Source organism: Triticum dicoccoides, chromosome 4B, assembly GCF_002162155.2.
Source record: "Triticum dicoccoides isolate Atlit2015 ecotype Zavitan chromosome 4B, WEW_v2.0, whole genome shotgun sequence".
In the NCBI taxonomy this organism is placed as follows: Eukaryota; Viridiplantae; Streptophyta; class Magnoliopsida; order Poales; family Poaceae; genus Triticum; species Triticum dicoccoides.
In genome coordinates, this window is record NC_041387.1 from 431,352,915 (window position 1) to 431,363,550 (window position 10,636).

Sequence of the window (10,636 nt, forward strand, 5' to 3'; positions counted from 1 at the left end):
CAGCAAGTCATGATCTCCCACATTTGATCTTTCGACCAAGTCTGAGTAGGGTGCCGGACAACAGCAAATCGAGATTGGAACACACCAAATGCTCGCTCGACATCCTTCCTGCAAGCCTCCTACACCTTGGCAAAGTGGGACTTCTTGCCTCCTGGCACAGCGTTTGAGACAGTCTTCACAAATGTAGACCATCTCGGATAGATGCCATCAACTAGGTAGTACCCCTTGTTGTAGTGCCACCCATTGACCTCAAAGTTCACCGGAGGAGAATGACCTTCAACAAGCTTGGCAAATATAGGGGAGCACTGCAGCACGTTGATGTCATTGTGAGTTCCTGGCATACCAAAGAAGGAGTGCCAAATCCAGAGGTCCTGTGTGGCCACCGCCTCAAGTACCACACTGCAACCGCCTTTGGCGCCTTTGTACATCCCTGTCAAGCAAATGGGCAGTTCTTCCATTTCCAATGCATGCAGTCGATACTTCCAAGCATCCCAGGAAATCCTCTTGCTACATTCTGTGCTAGGATCCGAGCAGTGTCTTCCGTATTGGGTGTTCGCAAGTATTGCGGTCCAAACACTGCCACCACTGCCTGACAAAACTTGTAGAAACACTCAATGGTGATGGACTTGACCATGTGCCCGTAGTCGTCGAGTGTATCACCGGGAGCTCCGTATGCAAGCATCCTCATCGCTGTCGTGCACTTCTGGATCGAGGTGAATCCAAGTTTGTCGGTGCAATCCTTCTTGCACTTGAAGTAGCTGTCGAATTCCCAGATGGAATTCACAATCCTGAGGAAAAGCTTTCGGCTCATCCGATAATGGCGCCGAAATGTTTTGTCGCCGTGCAGTGGAGCGTCGGCGAAGTAGTCGGAGTAGAGCATGCAGTAGCCTTCGAGACAATGCCGGTTCTTTGCTTTCATCCGCCCCAGTACCGAGCCACCTCGCCGCGACTTTTCATTGCTCGCCAGCAGGGCGGCGAGGGCGGCGAGATGTTCCTCTTCCTGGACGTCAGCCTCGGCTTCCTCCTCCAGCAGCGCGGCGAGCACTTCCTCATCGTTTGAGTCCATTGCTGAGGCAGGAAAATCGCCGAACACCTTGCTGCGCGGTGGGCGCATACCCTCTGCTAAACTGCTCCTCCGCGGTCGGAGACGGTAGAAAAATCGCCCAGCTGCCGGTGGAGGGGCTGCCTCGGTGAAACCTCTGCTCTTTTTCTGGCGGGGATGGGCTATCTAGCGGTGGTGGGCGGTGGGCAGCGCCGGGATACAGCCGGTTGGTGGCCGAGCGCGCGGGGGTGGGAGGCGAATCGGGAAGAAATACTTGACTTTTTGCTTGATGGTGTGGGCCAGCCGTGCTTTTCCCTTGCGTCGGAGCCCCCGAGCGCCCCCCAGTGTGCCGGGTTCGACCTGCGATCGCCGGGCCCAAAAATGGGCTGAACCTGCGGATTTCAGCATCCTGGGGGCGCGACTGGAGCGCTTTTTTGGCGCCGGCGCCGAAAAAGCCACCTGGGGGGCTATTGGGGGCGCGGCTGGAGATGCTCTAAGGACGAAGGAGGAATCAGAGAGAGCAGAGGAGAAACTCGAGGGGAGGAGCTGCATATACGTGTACTTCAATGGATAAGCAATGGCAGCTAATTTGGGGGGAGTGACGAGCAAAGATTAACGAGTCACGGGGCTATCTACCTTCGTAACCAAACATAGTTTTTCATAAACTGATTATTCATAAAAACATAGATAAAACCTATTTCCCTAAAAATCAGCTTAAAACACATTTTCTATAATCCCATTAGTAATCTTCTCTACCCAAACAACCACTCAAAGCATCTTCCACCATACAATGCGGTCATGTATCCGTCTTCCTGCAAATAGAAGACAAAACGGGTTACGGACGTCCAAACGGTGCTACGCCCGCGTGTGACAATCCCGGCCCATCCAAAACCCTTCTCTCTCATGCACTTTCACGCCTGTGGCCACCTGTCCACATTCATGTCGTTGTAAAGCGGCCACTCCGCATTGAAGCCGGTCTAGAGCGGACACGACCTCTTACTGTTGGCATTGAAGCGGCGCATCGGCCGAGAGAGCGCCGCCTGCTGCACGTCCTGCTGAACACGCCTCCTCGTCGCTTTCAGGCCAGCAGAGTATGCCCGTCTTCCTCCATTAAACTAGCGTGTGTGCTAAAAAACCTACTCCATCCACACATCCGTTCGCTAGCCGGTCGGCATAAAACACAACGTCGGTTGACTCCGGGCCTCCATCCGCTCTTTAAACGATGTCATATGCCGGGCAAAAAGTCGCACTACACCTCCGCTCCCCATGTCCTCCTTGCATTATTTTCTCCACATGGCATCCGGCGAGTAAGAAGAGGAGTTCTCTTGCATAAAAGTCGGCTGGGTGGTTGATACGTCTCCAATGTATCTATAATTTTTGATTGTTTCATGCTATTATATTATCAATCTTGGATGCTTTATATATATACAGACGGTCTATTCTGCTAATATTAGCAGAATAACTATTCTGCACACCACTTCGGCACTGCACGCTCAACAGAAGTGCACTGCATCATTTTGACGACGAGCACTGCAATAGAGACTAGTGAACTTCTCGTCGGAAAAAAACTGCACGCGTTATTTTTTTGGTATTGTTTTCGCTCTAATTTTTTAACCATTTATCGGAATGAGGCGTGTAATACATCGTTGAAAATCTATGGATTAGGCGCAACTTCGACATGTTGAACAATTTTCAAGATTCCACACGGTTTAAGAGCAGTTTTGAAAATAGTGCGGTGGATGACGAGTGGCAACGAGCGTTTTTTCGCGTTTTTTTCTAAACCGCTTGTCGGAATGAAGCAAATGATACGCCGTTGGATATATATCGTCGAGGCGCATCTTTTTCATATATAAATCTTTCTCTAATTCATTACGGTTTAAGAGCAGTTTCAAATTTACTAAATCGCGGAACTCTGTTTTTCAAGTTTTTTAAAATTTTCGGTACTGTTTTCGCTCTAGTTTTTGAACCGTTTGTCGAAACGAGGCGTGTAATACGCCGTAGGAAAGCTACGAACGAGGTGCAACTTTCATATGTTGAAATATTTTTGAGATTCCTTACAGTTTTAAGTTAATTTTGAAAAATCGTGCGGCGGACGACGAGTGGCAGCGGCCGTTTTTCGCGAATTTTTTGCAAACCGCTGGTCAGAATGATTCAAACGATACGCCGTTGGAAAGATATTGACGATACGCAACTCTTTCATGTAGAACACTCTCTCTAATTCTTTACGGGTTAAGAGGAATTTTGAATTTTAACAAAATGCGGACACTCTGTTTTTTGCGACACACACATCGACGTGGGTGCTTCATCCGACTGAAAACCGCACTGCAACGGACGAAAAACCGCACTGCATCACACGGGTAAGAGAACTGCATGGTTTCTTTTATTTGAACATAATTTTTTCATGTGTTTTGTACCAGGAGATGAGACTAGCAAACCACACACGAGAGAGTAGCGAACCACACCAACGAGAGTAGTGAACTTCATGATTTCTCTTGTCGAACGCAATTTTTTCGACCGCACTGCTTTAGAATGAAAACCGCACCGCATCGGACGGGCAAGCGAGCTGCATAATTTCTTTTGCCGGACGTTATTTTTCTCATACGAGTTTTTGTTGTCTTTTTTTCAACAATTTTTCATGAACGAGAGCACACCGCAGAGATGAGGGCAAATGAACTGCCACACATGTTGAAGTGAACCTCATTGCTATCCTTTTGTTTCGTTTAAAAAAACGGCACTTTCATGTAGGGCGCAAGTGAACACCATCACTCTCAAAAGTGAACCACAACCGAGAACCAAACGCACTGCACGTGTTAATGTAGTCGACTGATTTTTGAGACACAAAAACAAATTGCACTTCATACATAGGTGTAACGAGCTGCTACACAATTTTCAAACGAGTCCATATAACTTCTATACATAAAATCATCAAACACGAAAAACACCATTTTTGCACTACATGTCCACATGGTCCAAACTGCATGCTCATGTCTGAACATCACCATGTTTCGCTGCAAATAAAAATGAGTCCCTGTAATCTTTATACAAAAAAATCCACAAACACAAAAAGCAGCGTTTGCACTGCATGTGCAGATACTCCAAACTGCATTTTCTGAACACATGTCTCCACACAAACTTCATTCAGATTTAGCCCCTGTAATTTTTATACATAAACTCCCCAAACACAAAAATCACCATTTTGCACTACATGCTCACATGCTCCAAATTGCACTGTAATTCATACGAACCACAGCAAAGAAAGTCGTGCAGCAGCGACCACCGGTGTGAGGGTTGAGGACTGCATCAAGAGTCGTCGTGGTCCTCCCAGCCGAAACTGGTAAACTTCGAGCCTGAAAAGAAATCAAACACCACGCATCAGATTAGTGAACTGCAAGATGTTAGCAGTGAAGGAATAGATGGCTGATCTTGGATTGGGCGTGTTTCCAGTGGATCCACGCGAGAGAAGAGGAGGTAGCTGCGTTGGGGACCAAGGAGCATCACCAGATCAGGAGGTGGTGGAGGAACGGGGAGGCAAGAGTTGCCCGTACCCCCCCTAGTTCGCCGGATTCCGTGGATGGCCGACTGCACGCCGTCGGGGGGCGTACTGCACGTGCGCCGTGGAGGGGTGGCCGTGGTGGCCACCACAGGGGGCGTCCTCGACATGCAGTGGGAAGGGTGCGCCGGCTCGCTATAGCGGCCAGGGATGAACGGGAGGAGGTGGACGAACAGGGAGGAGAGGGAAGAGTCGCCGATGACCCCCTTGAAGCCAGATGGCCCTCGACCTGGGGACAGAGAGGACGCCCCCGGGATGGCGACGTGCAGATCCAAAGCCGGGCAGCTGCCGGTGGACGGCGAAGGGGACCGATCCGGTGAGATGGTGGTTGGCAAGGGGGCGGCCGGATCTGAAACGCCGAGGGTCTGTTGGGAGGGGAGCGCGACAGCCAGCTCCATTGCTGTGCGACCGGTGGGATGTGGTGGGGGGCTCGACCGGCTGGTTGTGGTGTGGGGCGCGGCCGACTGGGCTTCCAGCACGATGTGGTGGGGGCGCAGCTGACGAGAGGAGGAAGTTGGGGGAGGCGGGTCGTGGGTCGGGCCGTTGGCTATAGGATGGTGGTGCGGTGGCGACGCGGGAGAAGCAGGGGAGGTGGTGGTGCGGCGGCGGTGCGGGAGAAGCAGGGAAGGTGGTGGTCCGGCGGCAGGGTGGGGGTGAGCGGGATGTGGTGGTGCGGCGACGGGCTCGGAGGGGGAATCATGTGGAGCGGAGGGAGGAGCACGGGGAGAGAGAGGGGAGTGGGTGGTGACGAGAGGATAAGGTGGGGTGGTGCGGTTCGGTTCGATCCAGTTCGTGGGATGGGGTGGGCTGTGGGTTCGGTTCGGTTCGTTGTTGCGTTGCAGCTCGAAAATGTTAGCAGAATAAGAAAATGGTGTGCAGAATAACACTCTTAAGGGGTGTTAGCAGAATAGACCCACCCTATATATATATGTATGTATATATATATATTTATATGCTATTTTATATCTTTTTTGGGACTAACCTAGTGCCCAGTGCCAGTTCTTGTTTTTGTTCGTTTTTTACTTTTCAGAAAATCAGTATCAAATGAAGTCCAAACATGATGAAACTTTACAATATTTTTTTTGGACCAGAAGGGACCCTAGAAACTTTGGGAGGAGGCCAGAAGATATACGAGAAGGCCACTAGCTCACCAGGCGCGGCCTGGGGGTAGGCGCGCTCCCTGAGCTCGTGGAACCCTCGTAGCTCCATTTAACCTAATTCCAACTCTATAAATTCTCAAATATTCTCAAACCAACAAAGAGCTACCCAAAACACGTTTTCCGCCGCCGCAAGATTCCGTTCTTCGCGATCCCATCTGGAGGCATTTTTTGGTACTCTGCCAGACGGGGAATCGATCACGTAGGGCTTTTACCTCATCCATGTTGCCTTCCGATGATGCGTGAGTAGTTTATCACAGACATACGGTCCATAGCTAGTAGCTAGATGGCTTCTACTCTCTCTTTGATCTTCAATACCATGTTCTCCTCGATCTTCTTGGTGTTCTATCCAATGTAATCTTCTTTTTGAGGTGTGTTTGTTGGGATCCGATGAATTGTGGGTTTATGATCAGATTATTCATTCAAAGTAACTGAATCTTTTCTGAACTTTATTATGCATGATTGTTATAGTATTGTATTTCTGTTCAATCTATCCATTTGGTTTGGCCAACTAGATTGATTTATCTTTACTAGTAGTGGTGCTTTGTAATGGATTTAATCTTGCGGTGCTCTATATCCTAGTGATAGAAGGGGACAAGACATGTATTTGTATTGTTACCATTAAGAGTAAAACGACGGGTTTATTCATATTGATTGGGTTTACTTTGTCTACATCATGTCATCTTATTTAAGGCGTTACTCTGTTTGTCATAAACTTAATACCATAGATGCATGTTGGATAACGGTCGGTTGGTGGAGTAATAGTAGTAGATGCAGGCAGGATTCGTTCTACTTGTCTCGGACATGATGCCTATATACATGATCATTGTCATGAACACGTCATAAGTATGCACTTTTCTATGAGTTGCCCAACAGTAATTTGTTCACCCACCATATGCTATGTGTTTGAGAGAGAAGCCTCTAGTTAAAACTATGGCCCCCGGGTCTACATTTATCATATTGCTAAAAATCCCAAAATACTTTGACATAATTTATTTAGTTTTATTTTACTTTGCAATTTGTCTATCTATCACTATCAGAATTAATCCTTGCAAGTAACGAGTTCAAGGGTTTGACAACCCTCTTGCCCGCGTTGGGTGCAAGTATTTGCTTTTATATGTGTAGGTGCTGCTTAGGGGAGTTTGCTTGGTTCTCCTATTGGTTCTATAATCTTGGTTCTCACTGAGGAAAATACTTATCTCTACTATGTTACTTTACCCCTCATCTTCGGGGAAATCCCAACGCAGTTTACAAGTAGGAGTGGCCCGCCGAGCTCGTCGGACACGAGCCAGGCATCTCTCCTCTCCACCTCCAAAGCCGCTCCACGCCGCTGCAGACTAGCTGGCAGAGGAGGCCGCTCCAAGTCTATGCGTGGTTCAGCAACTCGTCGCTCCAAGCCAGCTCGCCGTGGGATGGTGAGTTGCTCCAGGCCAGCACGCGGGGGAGCACGACAGCACGGGCATTATGCCTACCGTGGACGAGGCCGTGTCACAATGCTCCTATCGTCCCTGTGGCCACGGCGTCGGTTGCCAAGGTTGGTGGAACTGCACCCTGTCAGCAAAGAAAGAAGTCGGCTTCGCGGTGATTGACGACGTGGCGTCCAACACGTCCTCGCCAGTCGGCATCAAATGCGGGCGACATTGGATGGCTGCCTCCGGCATCAGTGTCTGCGGCCGGAGCAAATTTGCATGTCTATGTTGGAGATACTGTTGAGACCCCGATCCTAAGTCGCACCAATCTAGCATGTAACACATCATATCATTTTGCGGCCTCACGCACGGTAACCCACGTCTGCCGCCTTTACCTTGACCGGGACCATTTGCGTCCTTTGGCTCACGTATATTATTGTGCTGCTAGCATCCATATGACAGAGAACCCGGGTCGACATGACCAGTCATAAGCCAAGGTGGCACAAACATACAGGGACATTCATACATAACCCAGCAATGCATGTGTCGGTCAGCAGCGAGTGTAACCAAGTCGTAGCAAACCCACAAGGACTATAGTAAACACCGCGTGACATTTCCCCATAGGAACAAACACATGAGCAAAGAAGGGTACATGCCAGTCAATCCATGTGTTCCAAAGCAGTAGCGAACTACCAGAGCTTAGTGGAAGGCTACCAAAGCAGATAACTAGGTATCGAATCCCACACATACCAATGCATTTCAAACACACACATAATATGCACAATATGTGTAGATACAACATGGCATCACAACATAACTCTATGACCCAAAGTATTTATTTAAGAGGCTCCGAAGAGCCATACATAACATATCCATATAGGTAGGGGTCACATGACCCAACACTTAAAGTCATACAAGCATACAAGCACATGTAGAAGCTTAACTTGTCTGGATACAAACAACTAGAAAAGAGAGAAGGCTAGAAGCCTAACTATCTACAAGACCCTCCATAGGAACCACACCTCTGTCTTGGATTCCCAAGCTACTCGATCAACATCGAACTCGTCGTTGAAACCACTAGTGAGACTAATGTCTCCTTTAAAACAACATAAATTAAGCAAACCATGAGTACAAAGGTACTCAACAAGACTTACATCAAAACTATCTACTTATGCATCAGTATCAAGAAGGGTGTGATGTCTACTATGCAACTTGTTCTTGTAGACTTGTGTTGGGCCTCCAAGCGCAGAGTTTTGTAGGACAGTAGCAATTTTCCCTCAAGTGGATGACCTAAGGTTTATCAATCTGTGGGAGGTGTAGGATGAAGATGGTCTCTCTCAAACAACCCTGCAACCAAATAATAAAAGGTCTCTTGAGTCCCCAACACACCAAATACAATGGTAATTTGTATAGGTGCACTAGTTTGGCGAAGAGATGGTGATACAAGTGTAGTAATGATAGTAGATGTTGATTTTTGTAATAGGAACAATAAAAAACAGCAAGGTAGCAATTGATAAAACAGAGCACAAACGGTATTGCAATGCTTGAAAATGAGGCCTAGGGTCCGTAATTTCACTAGTGCAATCTCCCAACATTGCTAATATAATTGGATCATATAGCCACCCCTCAAAGTGCGATGAATAATCACTCCAAGGTTCCTATCTAGCGGAGAACATAAGAAGAAATTATTTGTAGGGTACGAAACCACCTCGAAGCTATTCTTTCCGATCGATCTATCCAAGAGTTCGTACTAAAATAACACCAAATAATTTCAGATTCATAATAATCAATCCAACACAAAGAACCTCAAAGTGTGCCCCAAGATTTCTACCGAAGAAACAAAGACAAGAACGTGCATCAACCCCTATGCGTAGATTACCCCAATGTCACCTCGGGGATCCGCGAGTTGAGTGCCAAAACATACATAAAGTGAATCAATATGATACCCCATTGTCACCACGAGTATTCATATGCAATAACATATATCAAGTGCTCTCAAGTCCATAAAAGTATTCAATCCGATAAAACGAAATCTCAAAGAGAAAACTCAATTCACAACAAGATAGAGAGGGGAAAACACCATATGATTCGACTATATTAACAAAGCCCGCGATACATCAAGATCGTGACATCTCAAGAACACGAGAGAGAGAGAGAGAGAGAGAGAGAGAGAGAGAGATTAAACACATAGCTACTAGTACAAACCCTCAGCCCCGAGGATGGACTACTCCCTCCTCATCGTGGTGGTAGCCGGTGATGATTCCCCCCTCCGGCAGGGTGACGGAACGGGGTCTAGATTGGTTTTCGGTGGCTACAGAGGCCTGCGACGGCAGAACTTCTGATCTAGGTTAACCCCAAGGGTTTTTTGAATATTTGGGATTTTATAGGGCAAAGAGGGGGTGCGGGAGGTGATACATCTCCAACGTATCTATAATTTTTGATTGCTCCATGCTATATTATCTTCTGTTTTGGACATTATTGGGCTTTATTATTCACTTTTATATTATTTTTGGGACTAACCTATTAACCGGAGGCCCAACCCAGAATTGCTGTTTTTTTGCCTATTTAGAGTTTCGCAGAAAAAGAATATCAAACGGAGTCCAAACGGAAAGAAACCTTCGGGAACGTGATTTTTGGAACGAACATGATCCAAGAGACTTGGACCCTACGTCAAGGAAGCGTCCAGGAAGCCACGAGGTAGGGGGGCGCGCCCTCCACCCTCGTGGGCCCCATGTTGCTCCATCGACGTACTCCTTCCTCCTATATATACCTATGTACCCCCAAACGATCAGATACGGAGCCAAAAACCTAATTCCACTGCCGCAACCTTCTATACCCATGAGATCCCATCTTGGGGCCTGTTTTGGAGCTCCGCCGGAAGGGGCATCGATCAAGGAGGGCTTCTACATCAACACCATAGCCTCTCCGATGAAGTGTGAGTAGTTTACCTCAGACCTTCGGGTCCATAGTTATTAGCTAGATGGCTTCTTCTCTCTTTTTGGATCTCAATACAATGTTCTCCCCTTCTCTCGTGGAGATCTATTCGATGTAATCTTCTTTTGTGGTGTGTTTGTTGAGACTGATGAATTGTGGGTTTATGATCAAGTTTATATATGAACAATATTTGAATCTTCTGAATTCTTTTATGTATGATTGGTTATCTTTGCAAGTCTCTTCGAACTATCAGTTTGGTTTGGCCTACTAGATTGATCTTTCTTGCAATGGGAGAAGTGCTTAGCTTTGGGTTCAATCTTGCGGTGTCCTTTCCCAGCGACAGTAGGGGCAGCAAGGCACGTATTGTATTGTTGCCATCGAGGATAACAAGATGGTTTTTTTATCATATTGCATGATTTTATCCCTCTACATCATGTCATCTTGCTTAAGGCGTTACTCTGTTCTTATGAACTTAATACTCTAGTTGCATGCTGGATAGCGGTCGATGTGTGGAGTAATTGTAGTAGATGCAGGTAGGAGTCGG